This window comes from Pinus tabuliformis, chromosome 4_1 (assembly GCF_031772625.1).
Source record: "Pinus tabuliformis cultivar Carrire ecotype Pingquan chromosome 4_1, CPIR1, whole genome shotgun sequence".
In the NCBI taxonomy this organism is placed as follows: Eukaryota; Viridiplantae; Streptophyta; class Pinopsida; order Pinales; family Pinaceae; genus Pinus; species Pinus tabuliformis.
In genome coordinates this window covers 518,372,547-518,396,956 of record NC_142303.1, presented here as the reverse complement: position 1 = coordinate 518,396,956, position 24,410 = coordinate 518,372,547, and the positions used below count along the sequence as shown (strand labels likewise).

At 39.2% G+C, this 24,410-nt stretch overlaps 1 protein-coding gene across 4 annotated transcripts in view; it reads right to left on the bottom strand.

The window, feature by feature from the left end:
* Positions 1-24,410, bottom strand: part of LOC149176852 (uncharacterized) — a 338,345-nt gene that overhangs the window by 208,513 nt on the left and 105,422 nt on the right. The gene's annotated exons all lie outside the window — the stretch shown is intronic.

Here is a 24,410-nt window from a genome sequence, read left to right as displayed (position 1 = left end):
ATCATGATAGGGAAATTGACTCTATGCAAAACAATTTATTAATTATGGAAGAGGAAATGACTATCATGACGTTCAATCATAACAATCAGTTGGCTGACATGCAAGCGAATCATGAAGAAGAAATAAATTTCATGCAACATTGCTTGATGGACATAAAAGAAAAGAATGATAAAGTAATAAAACATATGCAAGAACACCATGCCAGACAAATCAGCGCTATAAAGGTTGAACACTCTAGTCAAATGGATGCCATTAAAATGCAGGTTCAAAATTTTCAAAAATGGTCAGATGATAAGAGAAACCAGGAAGCATCAATAGATCAGGAGCCTTCTCATTTGTTGCAACAAGCTCCATCTTATTATGAGGAGGTCATTAGTTCAATTGAAAGATGGTTAATTGAAGGTGATCCGGATAGACTTAAAAATGATAAAGATCAGATGCAAGATGAAGAAAGATATAGCACGCATATCTTACATACTTCATCTGATAGTTTTGAAACAGAAAGTTCTATGTCATCAGTCATACAACCAGCCAGAAAGAAAAAACGTAAGAGAAAGAAAATAAGAAGAAGATTTGATGCATCAGACGGCCGTGAGCAGCTTGATTTTCGGATAGGAAAGAGTCCTACCATATGCAAAATTGGACATGGCACATCCGACAAGCAGCCGACAGATTTTCCTGAGAGCAGGCAAATGCTCAGTATGCACTATATTGAACACATCTGATGCCGTAGGGCATCCTTTGTATCGTATTTCTAACCTTACTCCTTGTTTTTTCCGCATTTTCGTTTCTTCTTTAGATAGTCAATAAATGAAGAGCTTTTATCTTTATTGTGCTTAATGTATATGATGATTTTGGATGGACGCTACTTATTTTTGTGTTGTATGGATGCAGATTCTGGATTCTCACATTCCTGCAAGCAGCAACGTGTCCCCAAGTAGAGCCAGATGTTGACCTCTACCGGTCAACTACCCATGCAGTACACCCCCTTTTTCTTTGCAAGAAAAGGGCAGCACCTGATCAACGTGTTCGTGCCATCCAGCAGTTATCAGCAGCTTGATCAATCTAATTGAAAACCCAGTCTGCATGTATTAATTGTAAATAATCTTAGTAGATATGAGTCGTGTATGTGAATTGCCTAGGTGGACCTAACTTTCTAGTGGTAATCTACGTCCCGGAAGGTTTTTTGTCTCACCGATCCATGGATCGGCAGAGTTTTCCTTCAAACCTGACCCCAAAGCCGGGATGGATTTTGTCATTAGAACTTTAGGAGAATCCTAGTGTGTTGATCTGCTAGATTATAGTTGTGTCGCAAAACTGGGTGATTTGTGAGGGTCTATGTTGAATGGGTTTGTCCCCTTGAGATGTAAATTTGTAAAAGTCATCATGAAATGTGTCTTGAGGGTCGAGAAATGTTTTAAATCCCCTCATGAGTCCTAAGTCCTAAGTCCTAGGTGATGTTTCCGAAGGTTTAGTTCGATGATCCATTTTAAAATGAATTAAAAAATTAAAAAATGAATAAAAATAATAAAATAATAAAAATTTAAAAAAATGAAATAAATAAAAAATAATAAAAAATTTTAAAAATGAAATAAATAAAAAATAAAAATAAAAAATTTAAAAAATAAAATAAAATAATATTTTAGGTGAATAAATCGACGGATGAGATCAAGAGATGTCTTGATCCTCATCAACGGTCGAGATCATTTCTACATGGATCATTCGAACTAGCCGTTGGGATCATTTCCTTTATATAGGGTCTTAGGTGGTCATTTCAGATTCATTGGATCTGTGAGTCTAAGACTGAATAAGCTCTCTTGTAAATCTGTTTCTGGTTAATAAAAGAAGACTTTGGGGTCCATATCTTGCTGGTGTTACTCTCTTGGAATGCTAAAACATCATTGAAGGAAATTTTGTGGGCGTTCGGGGAAGTTCTCGGCTGAACCAGCCAACTCCCGCAAGCATTTTGTGTTGAGCCCAGTTGGATTAGATCCTGGGTCTATCATTCGGTTTATTTTTTATTTGCATGAGAGATTTTCTGAAGTTCTTCACAGTGAAAATCTGAGTTTTCTGATCTTCAAAATATTTCTGTGCCTATTGCTGAAATCTGGTTGTTAAGGGGCCAAATCTGTACATTAAATTAGCTGATCTAGGTTTTTTCAAATTTTTGTTTTATGTAGTTTTCATTAGGGTTTTGTTTTCGTGTACAGGATTTTCATCGAGATCAGATTTTCAGGAGTTCGTGGCTGCCCAGATTATAGAAATCCTCTGCTTAAAATCGTGGCCATCTTTCACTGTTTTTTCTCCCCACCAATACTTGCGGGTCAGTTGAAAAATAAGTCTCAGATTTATCAAGTGTCGGCTATTTACCCTTAGCTTTCAGTACGTCTCACGCAGTTTGATCTGAGATTGAAGGTTATGTGCTGGGTATCATTTCATTTAAGCTGTACTCATCTACCATCATGTTCAGAGAGCCACCAATGTGAAATCCTTGCGTAGGAGGTTCGGAAAAGATTTAATTACTTGCTATTTTCACCATCGGGATCTTCTTGCGTGTGGCTATCGTTGGAAATCGTGTGCACGCCCGCAAAGCTTTAGATTTTTTTTTTATCGCTGTCATGACAGATACGGGCTTTGTATTCATATTTTCCGGCACCATCGCACCTGTACACGTCCCTCAGCCTGCAAATAAAGAGTCGATCCCTTCTCCCTCAGCGAGCGCATCTCCTCAGGCGTCCTCATTTTGATCCGCAGTCACACAAATCAAGCCGACATTCTCTTAAGCAATCCTATCCACCATCAGTCGAAGCTGCCAAATACGTTGAGGGGAAAACGTATCTACTCCTGCGGCTACATCTTCCACCTGTCAGACAAAAGGAAAAATACATACATCGCTGGAGCAAACAAGGTAACGTTTCACGGGCTTCAGGTAAGTGTTTGGCAGAGCAGATCGTTTGTTTTCAAGCTTCTGCAAGCAGTCTATGCGTGGCTGCTCCATTGGAAATCACCTGCAAACCCTGCAAAAAACGATTTTGAACTCTTTCTGCCGCCGACAAACAAAGACAGGTAAACTTCCAAGCAGCGTAAGTCGAAATCGTTTTCCTTTTATGAATGCGTGAGTCGAATTTTCATTTGCGATTTCGTTTGGATAACCCGTGCGTTCAACAGTTTACCAGGTTTAAACTTGACGTAGGTTTATTATTTTGATTTATATTAGGTTCGTTTTTATTTACTTCAGATTTTTTTTGTATTTTAAATATAAAATAAAAATGGGTAAGTTAACGTAGTTTAATTTAGATTTTTTTTTTGGATTTAAGTTTAGGGTCAGACATAGGTTATCTTTAGGTTTTAGATTTAGATTTAATGTTTATATTTTACTTTTAAAAAAAAAAAAAAAAAAAAATTAGTTTTATTAGCTTTTGAAAGTTTTGATTTTAGTTTTAATATTTTTTGAAACTTTTGTAATTTTGGTTTGCATTTAGAGTAGATTTTTATTTTTTTTATTTTTTAGATTTTGTTATAAAAAATAAAAAAATTAAAAAAGATTTTGGTTTAGTTTAAATTTTTATTTATAGTTTAGTTTTAGATTAACTTTTAGATTTTTTATTTTTAGATTTTATTTAAAAAAAAAAAAAAAAATTTAAAAAATTTCGTGGAAAATTTATTTTTGCCAGATTCAGTTGTTTTCATGTTATATCTTTCATGCTGAATTTTCAAGTCGAGATGCGAAATTGATATCTGGTTAATGGTTTATGATTCGTGGTGGTTTAAAGCATTTATTTCTTCAAAATTTTCAGTTGCCGGATATCGTTTTGGTCATGTGATTTAGCTGATGACAAATGATTGCTGTTAACGGTTTATGTTTCTGTATCATTTAACAAGTAATCATTGTAATAATTATCTCTTAAGGCACTGGTCTGCTAAATTAATCAAATCCATCAAGTGCTTTTTTATATCGTATCTCGTGTCTCCCAACCAACTGGTCGACAGTTGGTCTCATCATCTCACAGGGACTACCCCCCTTAGCCGCGGGAGACAGGCTTAAACGGAGGGATCGGGGATCAGAGTGACAGCCCCCGGTCTGAGCGTTGTCGTGCCAATCTGCGCGACAACAACGTGGAGACTAAGTGAAGGTGTAGTTGAATATTGATAGGGCTTGTTGAAGAAAACATTGGGAGCCGCGAAGTATAACCAAACATATCTTGATGAAGTAAAGCTAAGGGTTGGAGCCCAAGAGGTTGGAGCCTCGAAAAGACAAGGTTGGTGCCTTGGAGGATAGGGTTGGAGCCCTAGAGGATTGGCGTCCTCAAGAAACCAGGTCGGAGCTTGTACCAAAGAAGGGTTGGTGCCATAGGAGTTGGAGCCTCTAAACACAAGGTTGGTGCCTTGAGAAGATAGGGTCAGTGCCCTAGAGATTGGAGCCTCACAAAAGTCCAAGTTGGTGCTTAGCAAAAGGTTGGAACCTAGGAGATTAGATCGATGTCTTCATCTAGGGTTGGAGCCCCATATACATTGTACTTGATGTATTTTGAAAAATAAATTAATAAAATCATTTACTCTTATTGTTCATTTTGTGTTCTAAATATAAGTGATCTAACTAGTAAAAGTAACAATTGAAAAGAATTACTGATTCACCCCCCCCCCTCAGTATTTCCAATTGATCCCAGATCAATATTGGATATCTTGGCATATGGAGTATGGTAGTACACGATGCGTCCATCGGTAGTACTATGGTCCCTATCCTCATTTCCCTACTCATTGGCTAGATGAGAGGTACATCCCATGAGTCCTAGACTGCATGGGTAGGATGTCTCAGCAGGAGAAGGATGAACCACTCATCCTGCCTACATGTCGCCAAGGGGTATCGCAGGGGAAGGCTGAACCACCCACCCTATACGCAACAAACCACTAGGGGAAGGCTAAACCACTCACCCTATGGTTGCTCACCGCTCCAAGAAGTACCCCAAGCCCCCTCGAGCTCCTAGAGCTCAATGTCCATCTCATATAGGACCCTCATAAGAGGGTCTCTCCTCGAATGCAAGTAGTTCACGAAAGGCCAAGAATTTGACCTTCCCCAGGGGCTTTGTTAGAATATCGACAACTTGCTCATCGGTCCCAATGTGATGGATCCTTATTGCTCCTTGTTGTACCATGTCCCGGGTAAAGTGGTACCTGATATCTATATGTTTGGAGCGATCATGAAACACGGGATTCTCTAATAATCGGATCCCACTTTGGTTGTCACAGAGGATCACAGTGGTATCTAGCACATGTCCAAACAGCTCACTGAAGAGCTTCCTCAACCAAACAACTTCACAGGAGGCCATACTAGCAGCTATGTATTCGGCCTCGGCAATGCTCAAGGCAACTGATTTCTGCTTCTTGCTCATCCAAGATATCGAAGCAAAACCCAAAGAAAAACAGCATCCAAAAGTGCTCTTGCGATCCACCACACTGCCAGCCCAATCAGCATCAGAATAACCATGCAACCTCACATTTCCGACAATGTATCTCAGTCCATGAGTGATTGTGCCCCGAAGATATCTCAAAAGATTCTTGGCAGCAATCCAATGTATATGATGAGGCTCAACCATGTATTGGCTCAATGTGTTAACTGCAAAACATATGTCCGGACGGGTGTTCACCAAGAACGTCAGTGCTCCTATCAGTTGACGATACTCAGAAGCATTTTCCAATTCAGGTCCAGCAGCACTACCACATAACTTCTTAAAGTTAAGTTCCATCGGGGTAGTCACAGGGTTGTAGTCCACCATCCCAAATCTTTCCAATATCTTCACAACATATTTTCCTTGAGATAGGAAAATTTCACCTGGCTTTTTCCAGACCTCCAACCCTAGGAAGTAATGCATCAGTCCTAGGTCTTTCATATCAAATTCAGAAGCCAACTCCCTCTTACATCTATGAATGAGAGGGTTTGCACCTGTCAGAAATAGGTCGTCCACATAAAGTACCAAAATGAGAGGTTTATCATCTTCAACCTTAAAGTAAAGGTTCGGATCGGCTTCACTTCTAGTGAATCCCAGCTTCATCAGATAGCTATCGATCCTCTCATACCAAGCTTGGGGTGCTTGCTTCAATCCATAGACAACTTTTTTCAACCTGCATACATGAGATTCCCGGTCATGAACCTCAAACCCCACAAGTTGTTCCACATAGACTTCCTATTTGATCAAACCATGCAAGAAATAAGTTTTGACATCCATCTGATGTAGGTTCCATCCTTGCGAGGCAGGAAGCGCTATGATCGAGTGGATGGTGGTGTATCAGGCAACAGGTGCAAATATCTCATCGTGATCTACACCTTCCTTTTGAGAGAAGCCTCGAGCAACAAAGCGAGCCTTGAATTTTTCTGCACTTCCATCAGCTCCATGCTTGATTTTGTAGAGCCACTTAGAGGTGACAACCGATTTGTCCTGGGTTCTAGGAACCACATCCCAGACATCATTCTTCATAATTGACTCATATTTTTCATTCATAGCATCCTTCCATACTTGTTGTTTCACGGCTTCTTCGAATGATGAAGGCTCATTTTGAATGATAGTGCTCATGGCAGTCAAATATCTTTGATACCTATATGGCTTCTTGCTTTCACGAAAAGTCCCCCTTGGTGCAACGTGTCTCTCGACATCTTCGAGACTCTCCCTAAGCCATGAGGGTCTCCTTTTGGACGAGGAGGATCAACAGGATCCATAGGTTCATCAATATCAGGCATCGTTTCGTCCTCTTTTTCACCCTGATTTCTAGTGTCAGCTTCTTTGTCCTTCCTTAGGATAGGAAGGTTGTTGATCTTCCTGAGGGCCATATCTTCGTCGAAGGTGACATCATGACTTATCTCAACTTCCTTTTGACCAGCCACATAAATTCTATATCCCTTAGAATTTTCACTATAGCCCACAAAGATTCCTTTCTTCCCAGATGCACCCAATTTGCTTCTTTTCTCTTTTGCCACATGAAAGTATACGAGGCTTCCAAAAATTCTAAAATGAGAGACATCGGGTTTCTTACCAATGAAAATTTCTTCGGGAGTCTTGAAGTCCAATGCTTGATGAGGGCATCGGTTTTGAACATATAAGGCGGTATTTGCAGCTTCAGCCCATATAAACTTCGGAAGGACTTGATCATGAAGCATGGCATGAAGAACTTCTACAATAGAGCGATTCTTCCTTTCAGCCACAAAATTTTGCTCGAGAGTGTATGGCGTTGTAGTCTCCCTCTTAATGCCAACTTCTCTGCAATAATCTTGGAATTCATTGGATTCGTACTCGGTCCCATTATCAGTCCTCAATATCTTGATTTTCTTCTCGAATTGGTTTTCGATCAAGGCTTTGAAGTGTCGGAACCAGGTGAACACTTCATCCTTCTTCTTCAAGAAGTAGATCCAGGTCTTGCGAGAATAATCATTTGTAAAGGCGAGATAATATAAGTATCCTCCCAAAGAGATTATGAGCATCATACCAGATATGTTGGAGTGGATCAATTGCAATATATTTGTGGTCTTGCAACTACTTGAGGGAAATGGTCCCCTTGTAAGTTTTCCTTCAGCACATCCCGGACATACACCTTCATGCCCTACTTTGAACTCGGCATACCTGTCACCATCTGTCTCACATCGGGTAGGGACTTATAATGAAGATGCTCCAATGCCATAGTTTAGATTGTAGAGATGTGTCGCAAGACATGGCTCCTAATGGACTTCCTCCAACTTGATACAAAGTGTCAACCCTAAACCCAAGAGTAAAAGCGTCTTTAAAATTTCTTTTCCAAACACGTACCTTTCCATCGAAAAAAGCCACCTTAAATCCTTAGTCTTCCATTGCTGAAATGGACACCAGGTTCTTCTTGAGATCAGGTACATATAGTACTTCTTGCAATGAATAGTGTTACCTTGATTCAATTGAAGGGTAACATTCCTTACTCCCTTCACGGGATAGGTGGCATCGTCTCCAAGGATGATCTCCAAGTTTGTCTCCTTATCTATCAGATTAGAGAGGGCTTCCTTGTATCCGATGAAGTGCCTTGAGGCACCACTATCAATCAGCCAATTTCCCAAAGTGTCTGGAGGAGAGGCAGTTGACAGGGCCAATATAAGATAGTACTATTTTTGCTTACTGTTAACAACACTGGATTCTTCATACCTGGAGTTCCTTGATTTCTTGGAGGGTCGACCATTTCCTTGATGTCTCACTTTCCTTTTTCCCTTGCCAGTGGACCTGCCATTCCTTCGATCGTTGTTGTTGAAGTTGACCCTAGAATGATTGTGATCATCATCATGCGATGTGTCCCTTCTATTTGGACACTCCCTTGCATAGTGTTGATTTTTGGTAGCATCAGATGTGCTCTAACCTTGAAATTTGGAGGAGAGGCTAAGGCACATGAGATGTCCAAGACCTAGAAATCATTTTGAGAAATTCCACCCGGCTGAGGAGTTATTAAAATAATTAATATTTTTAATGGGTTCCTATGTCTAAATCTAGGAAAATAAAAATATTAATGGATATTAATAAAGATAAGGGTGAGAAGCTTCTAAGAGACAAGGATCAACTCTATTTTAATCTTAGCCGTTGATTAGGGACTTAATCTCGGTCGTTGATTCGTCAACAGGGAAATTATAAGAGAAGACTTGAGGATCATTTGGAGACACACCGCAAATACTCAGTATCTCAAGGAAAATCGATTCTCAAGTAGAGGAGATCGATTTCAGAGCGAGAGTTGCAAGGTGGAGGAAGAGGAGGGCATCAGCAGCAGGCACTGACAGAGGAGGAAGTGATGCAGGGATAAAGGGAGACAGTGTAGAGAGAGACGCGGAGCCTATGCAGGTTGACGCAAAGGGACGTAGAGCCACACTGGGCCACGCAGAGTGACGTAGGGGTGACACAGAAGTGGGAGCTGAGTCTCCAAAGTATCAGCAGCTCTCAAAGGGAAAGTCTCAGGTGTTTTATTTCAGTTTCTTTGTAAAATCATTCCTTGTAAAAGCAATTGCTGCTGAAGATTAATAAAGCCCTCATCTACTGCACCAGTTTTCCCACATTAAGATTTTTTGGGGACAATTGTCCAAAAATAACTGCGTTGATGTGATTGGTTCTTGTGAATGTATTTTTCTCTAGGTAATTGTGTGATAACTGGAGTAGAATTTATTTTAAAATTTACAGAAGAGATTTCGTAAATAACTTATTGTGAATAATAAGTAGGTGAAATAAATTAGTTGTTGCACTAGTAGAATTTTAGTTTAGAAATTTTCACATGGTATTAGAGCAGAGATTCGGAAACAAGAGAGGAAAATCGATTATGGGTCAAGAGCATGATGCAGAGGCATCCACTAAAGGGGACTCGCATAGATTTCCAGAAGAAAGCACAAGGGACATAAATTATGATTATTCTATGTTAGCTTCCAGATTGGAAGAAGAAGTCGCTTGCTCAGCAACTCTGCCTCCTCGGAGGTTTGGTATATAGAGAGTGGAGCTTCCTGGCATATGACAGGAATCCGAGAACGTTTTTCAAATTATCAGGAAGAAAGAATGAATTTTCAAATCAACATGGAAAATAAGGCAAAGTGTACTCCAGTAGGAAGAGGTACTATAGTTTTTCAAACTGAAGCAGGAGAGCGTCTTCGGGCAACCAATGTACTACATGCGCCAAGATTGGGGATGAACTTACTTTCTGTATCTCAACTTCAGAACAAGTGCTATGACGTTTTCTTCATTAAGAAGAAAGTATATGTCAAACACCCGAGTTGGAAAAAGAAGGCCCAGATTAGAATCAGAAGTAATAGGTTGTACAGGTTGCAGCTAGAATCACCAATGGCACTGATAGGCAGTAATGGAGACAAAGATTTGAATGAACTATGGCACATGAGGATGGGACACTTACACCATGGGGCAATGATAATTCTCAGGAAAATAGTTTCAAGAGTTCCAGAACTAAGTACTGAACGAGATGATGTATGCAAAGCACTCTAGGCAAGTATGCCAAAGCAGTGTTTTACAAAAGTAACAATAGGGATAAGAGTGTGCGAGGATTGATACACTCAGACATCTATGGACCGATGTCCACAAAAGCTCTTAGTGGTGCCGAATACTTTGTCACCTTCATCGATGACCATTCCAGGAAGACTTGGATCTACTTTCTGAAAACTAAGGATGAGGTTTTCGGTCGATTCAAAGAGTTCAAGGATCTAGTGGAGAATCTGACGAGAAAGAAGATAAAAGTGTTGCACTTCGACAATGGTGGAGAGTATGTTGATAAGGACTTCATCGATTTTTGCGCTAAGGAAGGCATCAAAGGAGAGTGGAAAACTCCCTACAATCCGAAGCAAAATGTAGTAGAAAGGAAAAACAGGACTATTGTGGAAGCAGCTAGGTCAATGTTGTATGATCAGGATATGCCTAAATTCTTGTGGGCAAAAGCATGCAGCACGGCAGTTTATGTCTAAAACAGGACTCCTCACAAGGCATTGGGCAAAATCACTCCTGAGAAGGTCTTCATTGAGAAGACACCTGAAGTATCATTTCAGGATATATCGGAGTTTAACGTATTGTCGTATACCTGAAGAGAAGAGAAAGAAATTAGATCAAACTGCTGAGAAAGGATATCTTGTGGGATATAGCGAGAATTCTATGGCATATAGAGTCTATCTTCTAAGGAGTAGGAAGGTAGTAGTTTAGCAAGATGTAAAGTTCATGGAGGATAGAGCTTTTAGGATATTCCGAGAAATGCCTTCTAAGGAGCAGTCAAAAGACGAGCCGTTGGTCAATCCACTTCAACCAGCGGAAACTAGTACCAGAAATTCTCCTGAAGACAAAGCTTCAGAATAGGAGGAATCTCAAGAAGAGGAAGAGTTGATAGATGTGCCTACTACCAGTCAAAGAATGAGTCAGGAACTCCAACAAATTCTACGGGAAGAAAAAGACTTCATTGGTGCACCCAGGAATAGTAAAAGGGAGCGAAGACAGCCAAACAGATACTAGGCCTTAGCAGCTCAGGTTAGAGAACCTTCTAGTTTTCAAGAGCTCATTCAGCATCAACTATGGGTGGATGCTATGTTGGAGGAATACAACTCTATAATGGTCAATGATGTCTGGGAAGTGGTACCTAGGCCTCAGGACAGATCAGTGGTAGGTTCGAGATGGATCTACAAGGTCAAATATCCTGCAGACGGCAGTGTGGAGAAATGCAAAGTCAAGTTTGTGGCTAAGGGGTATGCTGAGAAGGAAGGGATAGACAACGAAGAAACCTTCGCCCCAGTAGCCATGTATACTTCTATTAGAACCGTGATATCTCTTGTAGCACAGATGGGGTGGGAGATTCATCAAATGGATGTCAATACGACATTCTTGAACAGGGTAATAGAAGAGGAAGTATGCATTGAATAGCCAGAAGGTTTAGAGACACATGAGAAGAAATCTCATGTATGCAGATTAAAGAATGCCTCGTATGGGCTTAAACAGGTGCCTAGGGCATGTTAAGGTCGAATTTATGGCTACATGCAGAAGATGGGGTTCGTCAAGAGTGATGCAGACCCTAATCTCTACTATCTGGTTGTAGAGAATGAGCCTCTAATCCTAGTGTTATATGTGGATGATCTCTTCCTGACAAGATCATCCAGGCTCATCAAAGACTGCAAGAAGAACCTAGCCACAAAATTTGACATGAAGGATTTGGGACAGATGCGTTATTTCCTGGGGTTGGAAGTTTGGCAGCAGAAGGGTGAGATCTTCCTTGAACGAGGGAGATATGCTATAGAAACCTTGAAGAGATTCAGGATGCAGGACTGTAGACCTATGGCTACTCCAATGATCACCAATTGGAAGAAGATTGATGCATCAAAAGATAATGACGTTGATCCCACCTTGTACAAACAACTTATAAGGTCCCTGATGTATCTAGTCAATACCAGGCCAGACATTTGTTACGCTGTCAACACCCTCAGTCAGTTCATGGTGGAACCTAAGAGGGCGCACTGGGCAGCAGCCAAACATGTTCTCAAGTATATATAAGGAACAGTTGAGCATGGACTATTGTACACCAGAGGCAATGACATCAGGCTACGTGGGTTCACTGATGCAAAGTGGGCTAGAAGTTTAATAGATCGGAAAAGTACAACTGGGTATTGATTCAACATTGGATCAGGAATGACCTCCTAGTGCAGTAGGAAACAAAAATCTGTGGCTCTGAGCTCAGCTGAAGCAGAATAAATGGCAGCCATCATAGCTTCATGCAAAGCCATATGGCTTATGAAATTTCTTGTGAATCTATTTAGGAGAAGGATGGAAGCAACCAGGATCATGTGGGATAATCCGAGTTGCATCAAGCTCTCTGAGAATCCAGTATTTCATGATCGATCAAAGCACATTGATATCAGGGGTCACTTTGTCAAAGATTGTGTCCAACGAGGGGCAGTACAGTTGAGATACACTCCTCCAGGAGAACAGGTGGCAGACATCCTCACCAAGGCTCTAGGAAGAACAAAGTTTGTTTATTTCAGGGAGAAGATGGGGATGGTAAAGAATCCATTTCAGTAGCAGAAATAGCTAAGTGTCAGAAGTTGGAGTGCAACAGTTCGCAGTGGCAGTGCTATGGGCAGCACAATGCAACATGTTGAGAGGGAGCTGCAGTACAGGTGCGGCAGTGGCAGTGGCAGTGTCATGGGTAGCAGTACAGGAAGCAATAGTGCAGGGGATTTGAGGCAACAGACCAAGCATCAGCACAGATACCGATGTGGAAGATCAGTGTGATGTTTCTATAATGAAACATTGTTAGAGCACATTCCATGCTAAGAGGGAGTGTTGATTTTTGGTAGCATCAGATGTGCTCTAGCCTTGAAATTTTGAGGAGAGGCTAAGGCACATGAGATTTCCAAGACCCATAAATCGTTTTGAGAAATTCCACTTGGATGAGGAGTTATTAAAATACATAATATTTTTAATGGGTTCCCAATTCTAAACTTAGGAAAATAAAAATATTAATGGGTATTAATAAATATAAGGGTGAGAAGCTTCTAAGAGACGAGGATCAAGTCTGTTTTAATCTTAGTTGTTGATTAGGGACTTAATCACCGTTGTTGATTCGTCAACAGGAAAAGTATAAGAGAAGACTTGAGGATCATTTGGAGACACACCAATAGATACTCAATATCTCAGGGAAAATCGATTCTCAAGTAGAGGAGATTGATTTCAAAGGGAGAGTTGCAGGGTGGAGGAAGAGGGCATCAGTAGCAGGGAGTGACAAAGCAAGAAGTGACGCAGGGACAGAGGGAGACAACGCAGAGAAAGACGCAGAGCCTACGCAGGCTGACGCAAAGGGGCGCGGAGCCACGCTGGGTCACGCAGAGTGACGCAGGGGTGATACAGAAGTGGGAGTTAGGTCTCCAAAGTATCAAAAGTTCTCAAAGGGAAGGTCTCAAGTGTTTTCTTTCAGTTTCTTTGTAAAATCATTCCTTGTAAAAGAAATTGTTGTTGAAGATCAATAAAGCCCTCATCTGTTGTGCCCGTTTTCCCACATTGGGTTTTTCTAGGGATAATTGTCCAAAAATAATTGTGTTGATGTGATTGGTTCTTGTGCATGTATTTTTCTCTAGGTAATTGCGTGATAACTGCAGTAGAATTTATTTTAATATTTACTAAAGAGATTTCGTAAATAACTTATTGTGAATAATAAGTAGGTGAAATAAATCAGTGGTTGTAGTAGTAGAACTTCAATTTAGAAATTTTCACACATAGTGGCCAAATTTATTGCAAACAAAGCATCTTCCTTTTTTTCCATTTTTGAATCTCGGTCTTCCTTGACTTTGCTTCTTTGAACCTACATTGCTCTTCCTCTTGGCATGAGCGGAGAATGCAGTGGGGTTGCTTCTATTAGAAGGCATTTCTTGCTCCACCATTCTTGTTTCTTCTTGAATGCATCTCGACATCAATTCTTCAAACCCTGGAATTCGATCACTATTGAGTATAGTGATTCTAAATACATACCACTCAAGTGGGAGTCCTCCAAGGGTGGTGAGAATAAGTTCCCTGTCAAGAATGACTTCTCCAATCAAGAGTAGATCATTCTTGATCTCAGTAATCCTCAAGAAATAGGATTGAATGTCCTCGTCCTTGCCCTTCTTAATATCCTTCAACTTATTCTTGAGAAACAGAATTTGATTAGAATTACCAACCTGGAACATGTCGACCAACCTATCGTAGATCTCCTTGGAGGTCTTCAATTCGGAGATATAGGCCACCATATGCCTGTCAATGGAATCCCTGATAATCTTCTTCGCTTTGAATTCAGCCCTATTGTACTTGGTCTTCGCAGCAGTCAGTGCATTTGTAGGAGGTTCAGGGATTTTACCCTGCACATAATCCATCACTTCTTTTTCTTCCAAGGTCAAATCAAGAGACATCTTCCATCCATAATAGTCAGATTTATCATGGAGCTTGTCTTCAGTTGGGAAGTAAGATGAGGAACCCATTGAACCTTTTGTCCTTGTCCAATTGTCTTTGGTGATTGCTCTTTCACTCTTGCTTGGGCTTTGTCTTCACCTCAGCTCTGATACCATGATAGTTTTAGGCAACAATGGTATGTTCTATGCTTTAGAGCACTTTTACTTCAATTTCTTTATTAGCACAATATCAATATCTAGTTTAGCAATCACATCAACATGATAGTAAAATGCAGATAGAACATAAACATGAACAGTAGAAGACAAGCCAAGACAAGAGGACACAAGATGTGGCACTAGCCAGGGACAAACCCCAATGTGGGGAAACCCTTGACCAAATCTTCTTTTAGTCTTCAATAGTTCAGCAGAGAGAGATAGTACAATTTACAAATTCTGACAATTTATAACAGCAGCAAAAGAGCACTAACCAAAAAAGTTAATGCTGGTCCACAGGGCAGATTTTACCCTCAAAGATTCGATCAACCTTAGTCAACTTTGGCCTCCAAACAGCAAGATGAAACAGCCCTCAAAACAGCGGAATTCTGCCCAATTGAAGTTTGGTCAAATAGTCAACCTGCGATCAACCCTAACCACAGTCAACCCTGGTCAAACAGTCAACGGATTGCCTCGATTTTTGTGCCCAAAAATGTGGCCTGCCCAATCAAAGATAACCCTCACAAAAATGCAATCAAATAGGTCAATGCAGCCCAAAACAACCTTCTGGAAATTCGGTCAAACTTGGTCAACGCTGAAACAGAAAATTGCCCTTCCTTTCCTTTGCACATGTGGAGAGAGATGCTGCCCAAAAATCCATACCCAATCAAATAAGAAGAGAGAGATGTGTGTAGATATGAGTGTATCCAAATGAGGATGACGCATCATGTATTTATAGGCAAACGTTGAGGATGAATAGACGTGACTGTTGGGCTTCTGAGCCTACATGAGTTTGTTGGCCGACCTTGACAATTTGTCCATAATAAAAATAAATTCATAACTTCATTTGTACATGTCAGAATTGGATGATATTTAGATCAATCCTACACCTCTCGGAGAGAGGAATCCAAGAAAAATATCAGTTGTCTACTTGTCATAAATAAGATGACCCATGTGGAGTTTGGCCCTAGTTGCCAATTTTAACAAAAAAGGATTGTTTACATTGGTAATTTTGGATTGCTAAAGATATTGATAAATTGGTTATCTTGCTTTAAGGATACTAACATATTGGTTTCTTGTGAGTTTCATAATCCTAAAGGTCATAATTGTACACTAAATAACTCACTCATAAAAGCACCTAATCGTAAGAATCGAATATCATCTGGAATGATTAATATTGCTTAAGGATATTGGAAAGCTTAATTGTTTACAACTGGCATTGTAGTAAATCTATCATCTAATTGTCTATCTCTTAAGCAAGTGTTTTTTGGCATCCTTTTCACATCTTGTGTTATCTCATATAAGAACCTTGGCTAATTGTTCTAAGTAATATCGTCGATAAGTGCTCTAATTATTGTCATTGGATTTATTGGTCATGGTTAAATTGAATATCTATTGTGTATGATAGCTTATCTTTGACATATTGGTGAATTGTTCTTAAGAGCATTAATCTTGTTTTCATTTGGTACTTGAGCAATTATCTTTTGGTTACATTGAATTGCATCCTTTGGGCACTATTGGATGTGACCACTTTCTTCGAGGTTGAGATTATCATTTATTTGTCATTTAAGTAATCCATTGTCATAGCTAAAAATCAATCTAATTACTTAAGATCATAAGTAATCTTAACTCAAGGGCACTCAATCATCTTGCATTTACATTCTAGGCTTAGTCTTGTGTTAATCAATTTACCTCCAAGCATAAGCTTGGTTGATAGAAAGATAGGAACACCCTTCATCTTATAGCTTGCGAAGGATATACCCTCTCTAATGCTTAACACGGTGACCTTGCAGTCATCAGAGCCACAGCCTCTGCAGCGCCGGAGGCACCGTGTAGTTAGATTTCAAGGGTAGGTATCGTTAACCAAGCCTTTTCTTGCTCCGCCTTGATTTCTCTCTACAACCTACTTTAGCGACTAGCCTTAAAACCGTTGAGGATTAAGGGATACATTTAGCTAGGCATATAACTAAAATAAACCAAGATTCTTTGCATCTCACCTAGACTATAGGACTTTCATTTCATATAGGATAGCTATCGCATCTCTTAAGTAGTGATTGTTCATCCGGTCATTTGGTACTTAATCGATATAAAGAAAGTAATTGACTCCATAAGGCACTGGTCTCATATCAATAATCTAATCTAATAATTGAACTTGCTAAATCAACCAAGTGGCTAGGCCATTCAATTGTCTCCCAGGCTCGTTGGTTGGTAACATGTCTTGCATTATCACATTCCATATGGACTACCCACCATAGCCTGTTGTTGGGAGACAGCTAGAATGGAGAGGTCGAGGATCGAAGTGACAATACCGACCTGAGTCGTTGTAGCACCGTGCCTGTACATGTTGAGCGACAACATTTTTTGGCGTCGTTGCCGAGGAGAAGTTTATCCTGTCCCCGACGCTTCAACGACATTTCTTCTATCATTCATTCTTCATCCTTTCATTAGCCCGTCAAGCGGCACAACATTTTTTGGCACCCTTATCATCATCCTTTCCAATCTCATCATCTCTTCTCTCACAAATCTTTTCATCAGTTTTCTATTCGCACCTTTAGCACATGGACGTTTTGGGTTAGTTTCTTGTTTGGGTGGTGACTCCATTGATTCATCCATTCACAAGATCTTATACTAGAAGAAATCCTAGTAGCTCAGTTAACCCCACTCTTGATCCTGAAAAGGCTTTAAGAGCTCGGTTAAACAAATTACATTCTAGTAAGCACTTATTCTTTCTCAGACAGGAAGCCCTCTCTAGCATCCACTTTCTTTTCTATGATCCCATCAATCAGGACCTCATGGATTTCTACAGGCCTTGCAACTTCACCAACATTCAAGGATATCCTCACAACCTTCCAGATGTCGGTATAGACAAGATTCTGCTTTTTCAAGGGAATAATGCGATCAATGTTGATGCTCACATCAAGAAGTTCACATCCTTCATATTAAGACATGCTCATGTAGCTCAATACAATCACGAGGATGTTAGAATGAAGCTCTTTGTCCTTTCTTTAGAAGATGATGCCTTGCAGTGGTTTTTGGATAAGCCTGATGCTTCTTTTGATTCTTTGCAAGCCATCTTCAATGCATTCAAAGATAAATATGGGGACAAAAGAGAAGGAAAATATTTATTCAAGGAGCTCAACTCTATCAAGAAAAGGGAAAATGAGACAGTTGAAGAGTTTAATCAAAGATTCAATGGTATTCTTAAGGATATGACTCAAGATTACAAGCCACCTGACAAAACATTATTGGAACAATATCTTGAGGCTTTTTGTGTTGATACATCATATGAGATAAGACGTGTTAAGCCTACAAATTTAGTGTTGACCAAGACGTAGCTGAGGAATTGGAAAAAGATAAGAAAGCTTCTGGTAAATCAGAGATTCCTAGTTTTAAAAGAGGTCCAGCCAAGTCTAAAGGAAAAGAAATAAAGGAGGTAGAGCATGACCCAATTAAAGAGTTAACTCAAATGATTAAGGAAATGAGAATTGAGCATGCTAGGGAGATAAGTGCCATACAATCTAGGTTGATCCAAATGGAAAGAAATCAAGTGCAAAATGTTCAACCTAGAAACAATAATAATAATAGCAGAGGTAACAACAATCCATGGCCAAGAAGGAATCCTCTGAATGATCAGAGACCTCCTACTCCTCTTGGGTCTGCAAATGTTCTTGATCAACCTATTCCATTTTGCAAACCTTGTGAAAGTTTTCATGACGAAAGTTCATGTGCTCTTGCTAGAAAAATCCTAGAAGGAACCAGTGAGCAGATAAATAATGATAATGCTTCACAGGAAGGGCGTTTCACATACATGATCTCTTCATCTTTCGCCATCAATAACTTTAGTGATGAAAAGGACCCTATCACACAGATGTATGGTTAAACACCATCTCAGGAACAGATTCTGGAAATTGCTAGAAGTAAGGGTTATACATATCAAAAGAAGGGCAAGGAGCCAAGTCAGAATAGACAGATTGCATCCAAGAGATATAAATCAGGATTGAAAATCGATTGGGTTGCTTGGATAAACAGTGTTAAGATGTTTGTCCCAAGGCTTCAACTTCTAAAGATTCCTTCTCAAAGGGTGGCATTCTTCAAGGCTTTAGCCATGGCTCAGCAGGATAAGGTTGATACGCATCCAAAATACAAGGAGATTAAGTTAAAGCATCTAAATTTCTATATGACTAATGAAGATAATCAACCTTTCTTCCTTACTTTAGAGGTTAACGACCGCCTTCTTCATAACTACATGCAGGATTTCGGGACTTCAACCAATGTCATGACTAAGAAAGTTATGGATCAACTAAATTTGAGAATCTCCAAGGCCTTATCACAACATTTGCTTTATGGATTCTAAGAAAAATGACATCCATGGTTTGGTTAAAGACTTATAGGTTGGCTTGGCTAACTATCCATACAAAATTAACACCATGGACATAGCAATTATTGATGTGCTAGATGTATGGGGAATGCTTTCTATCTAGGAAGTTTACAGTTGACCTGGTTGGGTGCATTCAGTTGGATCTATCATATGCTACTATTCCAACAGTCGCAGATGGTATGGCCAAGTTATATAGGAAAGTCAAAAGAAGATACCATGTTGAAAATCCAAGGAGGCCAGATGATGATCAGAAGATTGAACCACAAGGTCATCCTTCAAAACTTAATGCAAGTGTGACCAAATTACTCCAGCCTGTTATCCCTAGGCTGGAAACCCTTGGGCTGTGTCAACCTTCAACCCAATGTAACTATTTCAAACCAACTTTAACTGGAATTTAGCCCTTCCAATCTAAGAGGGCTCTCTCAATATACTTAAAAATTGACTATGATAAGCTCAAAAATATAGATGGCTAACTCTGTGTTTCGTGTGATTTTGCAGGTGAAAGAGTGTGAGGACAGCCACCATTGGGCATGGAGTCAATTAAAGAAAATCAATTACAAACAACATTGTTTTGTGGAAGCTGAGGTATTTTTTGGTTTACTAATGTGAATATGGACATTTACAGTGATCATAGCAAATTGAAGGAAGTTTGAGCAATATAACATTGAATTCCAAGTAATCAATAAGCTATGAAAACTGATAACAACATAGAATCATGGTAGGATGGCACTGAAACCAAAAATGAATCTTAGGTTAAAACAGAGTATTGTTGCAAACTGTATTTTTATTAACTGAAAAGTATACAAAATTGGTGTTCTCACATCATCGATCTCCCTTTTTCAAAGTCAAGAAACCACACATATATAGAGTGAGATCCCCTTTACAAAATCTGCCACCTGGGCTAGATTTGATCAACCGCTAAGAGATCTAATCCTATTTGATTAATAAAACATTAAGCATTCATAAGGATTTTATGTTTTAACAGAGTTTGAATACAAATAGGAGTCACCTAAACAGAAGTATCTAACTGTTACAATAAGTTAGGAAAACTGGTTGAAGTGTTGGCATTGTATTTGTGGAAATTCACAACATCTAGTTCTTCGAATCCTATTGTGTTGTTTGCTGATTAAAACATGTTGAAAGGTCCTTCGATGTCCTCTGTGACTTTTTGTCCCACCTTCCACTGCATTTTGTTTAATGACTATGTTGCTAAATATACGCCGAAACATACCTTCGCTGTCCCACTGAGCGGAAGCGAAATGGATGTTTTGATGCTCGTTGATCTGGGCTTGTTGATCTAGGCCGATTCAATCTGGGTCGTTGATCTACGGATGTTGGTATCGTAATCACAATACAAGGGAGGGATTTTTTACCATGTTTCATAGTGTTCACCGACTATCCAGACGCGAAACTTTAATACAACATGTCACATAAATTATCGCATCTGGAAGGGTGGTTCGCTGTATCGCTATCGCAAATAGAGGAGGGGCCTTTAACACTGATTTATAGTAATTTCCCGATGTTCCAGACGTGACAGTTTATAGAATGCATCACATAAAATATCGCATCCAGGAGGGTTCTCACACATCGCAATTGCAAGTCAGAAGGGACTTACGATATTGCAATCGGCAGGCGGAACTTGCGATATTGGTAGAGGAGGAGCTTTTGATTTGCGCAATCCGTGATTGCGATATCGCAATCGGCGGGGAGAGGATTATGGCAATCGGCGGAGAGGACTTTATCGCAATCGGCAGGGAGAGGACTTTGGCAATCGGCAAGAAAGTCTCTATCGCAATCGGCAAGCAAAGTGGTAACGGGACTTACAATATCCCAATCGGCGGGTGACTTTGTGAGATGCGATATTGCAATCGCAAAAGGGAAGGGGAGACAAGCGAATATGTGTTGTAAAAAGAAAAATGGGACGATAGCAATATATTTTGCGGGTCCCAGCCCTTTAAAAAGGACTGCAGCATGATTTATGAATGTTTAAAAATGGGATGCAGCTAGAGATTAAAAATGGGTTACGGCTAGAGTTTAAAAACAAAGGATGAAATGGGATTTGTGAAAGAAATGGGTTTTAGAGAACATGGGAATTTCTCCAAAACAATTTAAACTAGATTTGTTCTTCCTCCTTTAATCTCCAAATGCAAAGTACAACAACCTCTTTCAGAAAAACAACAGATAGATGCAAAGAGCAGTGGTGAAAAACTTTATCTAAAATGACTAATCAAACTAAAAATTATTTCTAGGAGTTATCATGGATAACAATGGCTCCAATGGGGATGTTGCGCCCCTGTGGTGCAGCAAAGAACCAGCAGACCAGTTGCCTGACCATTGGGCTGATCCCAATTTGAAAACTGAAAAGCACACTGCAACCCAACTGGAAACCAACTACTACTGTTGCAACATGATATCAAACTGTTGTACAAACTAAAACTGACCACTGCAAAATGTAACCTAAAGTTGAAGGAAATGCTTGCCCAACAAGCTTATTTATGTACCAATAACCCTACTCTAACATCTGAAAATCCACCTGCTTAATTCAAGCAATATGAAACCTCTAGTATAACCAGTCAAAGAGTTGATTCAATGCCAGGGCTCCTTGACTGTGGTTGAAAAAAATCAATAGTGGATCATCTATTGGCAACTCAGAATAAACACTAAACCCAATGCCTGAGCTTGTAAATGAAAGAAATCCACCTTCACTGATGACTTCAATAGACTTACCCAATGATCTTGATAATCATGAAAAATCACCTTTTCTTGATGAGTAACACCATGAGGACTGAATTCATTCATAACTGATAGTCTATGTTGTCCTATGTCTTCAATTCCAAGAACATCATCAAATAAAAAGGCAACAACAGATTTGTCTTCCCTTCCATGTAAATCAACAAAAACATCCGTACATCCTTGAACATCTTCAAACATGACATCCATATTGTTTGTATCAAAACTAATCTTTTTCTTAGCAAACAAATCAGATATAACCTTTGGTAGTTTTGCTTGAGGAATGTCATCTTGAGTCTGAACACTAACAACTCTTATACAAACAACTTTATGCATATCATCCATGTCATTTTGATGATCCTCAAATAGAATAGGTAAAACCTGTATATTCAGCTCTTCATGTAACTCGGGTTTACCTAAAAGTGAACTTTCATGCACTTCAACCGAGACAACATCATTATGATCTTCAACAGGAAAGAGATCTTGTCTAGGTAGACAATTTTCATCACATGTTACCTCATTGTTCAGAATTTTCATGCATGTATTTTCAATAACCTGATCTTGAGGAGTTTCTTCTTGACATAAAATCTCAGAAAAAGAATGCGCTGAAAAATAATTTGAATGATTTGGCTCATACGGTATACCTTTGACTGCATATATTGACAATGTTGCAAATCCTCATGGATTTCATGTAATATGACTTGATTGTCAAATTGCTGATCCATTTCATCTTCAACTAAAGAAGAGACATCTGCTTGTTGGAAAACTTCTTGATCATCATGACAACTAGCTTGAGAAGAAAATTCATAAAGTGCCTCTAACATCTCCTCATCATCCATACATTCTACATCATCATTAATACTTTTGAGATATTGAATGAAACCTTTCCAAAAATCACAACAGTCTTGAAGTAGTGGTGATGAACGATGAGACTTTCCATAATGTCCAAAAAATATTCTATGGAAATCTTTAAGAGAACATAAGCTTCCTGATGGCAACCCTTCATACCATACTCTAGCTTTGTTTTCAAGGATAGCCATAAACATCTTCATGAGACAATCCTCGGGAAACTCAAACCTCAGTTTACATACATGCATATGGAATTTAACCAAATGTAGTCTAGCATCATCTTTCTTTTCATCTTTGAACATGGGAAGATAGGTTGACCAATCAACACAAGGCATAGGATTTGGAAAACCATAGATGTGAGACCTATTAACCCTGCCGCCTACACTTACCTACAAGTTAGTGAGAAAAGCCTTCAACCCCACAAGGTGTGGTTGGTGGCAGGGAACTCAGAGAAGGGGTTGTCAAACTAATTCCGACTCTCTCCGTTTGAGCTATCTCCTAGGTTAGCTAAGGGGGGTGGTCCCTAATGAAAAGTTAAGTTAAAAAGAATGTGAATTTCTAGGAGAATTGTTAGAGTTAAATAGATTATATATTTAAAATTTATAAGCAAAAACTGATATGAACAATAATCATCATAAGATAAGCATGAAATACATAAACAACCAATGTCTTCTAGGTATTTTCTCTTTAAGAAATGAAATTGTATTTGGCTTAAATGAAGTGAAATGCTTTCAAATGGAAAGCCAAAATAACCCTGAAAAGTGAAACAATAAATTGTTAGCACAAGATATTATAAATGCTTTCAAGATGAATAAGTCTACTAATCAAAGCATGGAAACTATCTTGCTCAAAAGGATACAAAAAGAACTCAAAAGTTAGACCAAGATGACAACATGCAATTAATTTTGCAACTCAAAAAAATAGTACTTGAATGTGAAATCAACCATTCATGGCAATACGCAATTAAACCAAAAGATGAGTCAATTTCCAAGTACAAGAAAATTAAACTTGTTGCAAAATTAAAATAGATTACAATGCTTGCATCAAAAGTGCCTCTTGAAATAAGATTTGCATGTGAGACTTTTAAACCAAAGGAAATGTGATGGAATGTTGTTTTTGGTTCATTTTATTAATTAGTGCTAAGGAAAAGTTATAACTGAACTCCAATCCTCAGACCTCATCCTCCCCTAAATGTTTGGATCTCATAATGAGGAGTCAATAGAGGTAGAGGGTCCCTAAAAGTCTATTCAACCAACTTAAGTTGGAGGTAAGTTTTAATGAGGCTTGGGGCCTTTCTATACTAAAATGCCTAGATGAAGTGCAAATTGTGTTAATTTCCCAAATTAAACTAATGTTTCATGCAAACACTTCAAAGAGAAATAGTTTGCAAAACTTGAGAGCGTATGCATGTGGGAATTTAAATACAAGATTAGTAAAAATTTGCATGTGGAGTGAAATGTACTGATTTTAAGCATGCACAATATGAAAAGCTAGAAAGCTAAGAAAAAACTAAAAGCAAGATTAGGCCACTCACAAGAATCCCTCCTCTAAATGAGGAAGGGGGATGCCATGAGAAAAATCTCAAGCTCCCTCCAAATTTTTTTTTTATCTTTTATTAGCACTTAAAGCGGGTAAAAATGCGTCTAAGTGGGCAGCCCACAATACGAGAGAGATCTTTGCAAATATGGGACTCTAACAAAGTTAGACTCTCCCCAAAAATATAACAGCAGCAAACTTGAAAATGGAAAAAAACTCTCCAAAAGAGATTCACAAGGCTCAAAAGGCCCACGGCCTAGATGAGTTTGCAACTCTCTCCCAAGTGCTTATGGCCTCCCTAGAAATCAGTCTTTGGGCAGCGTG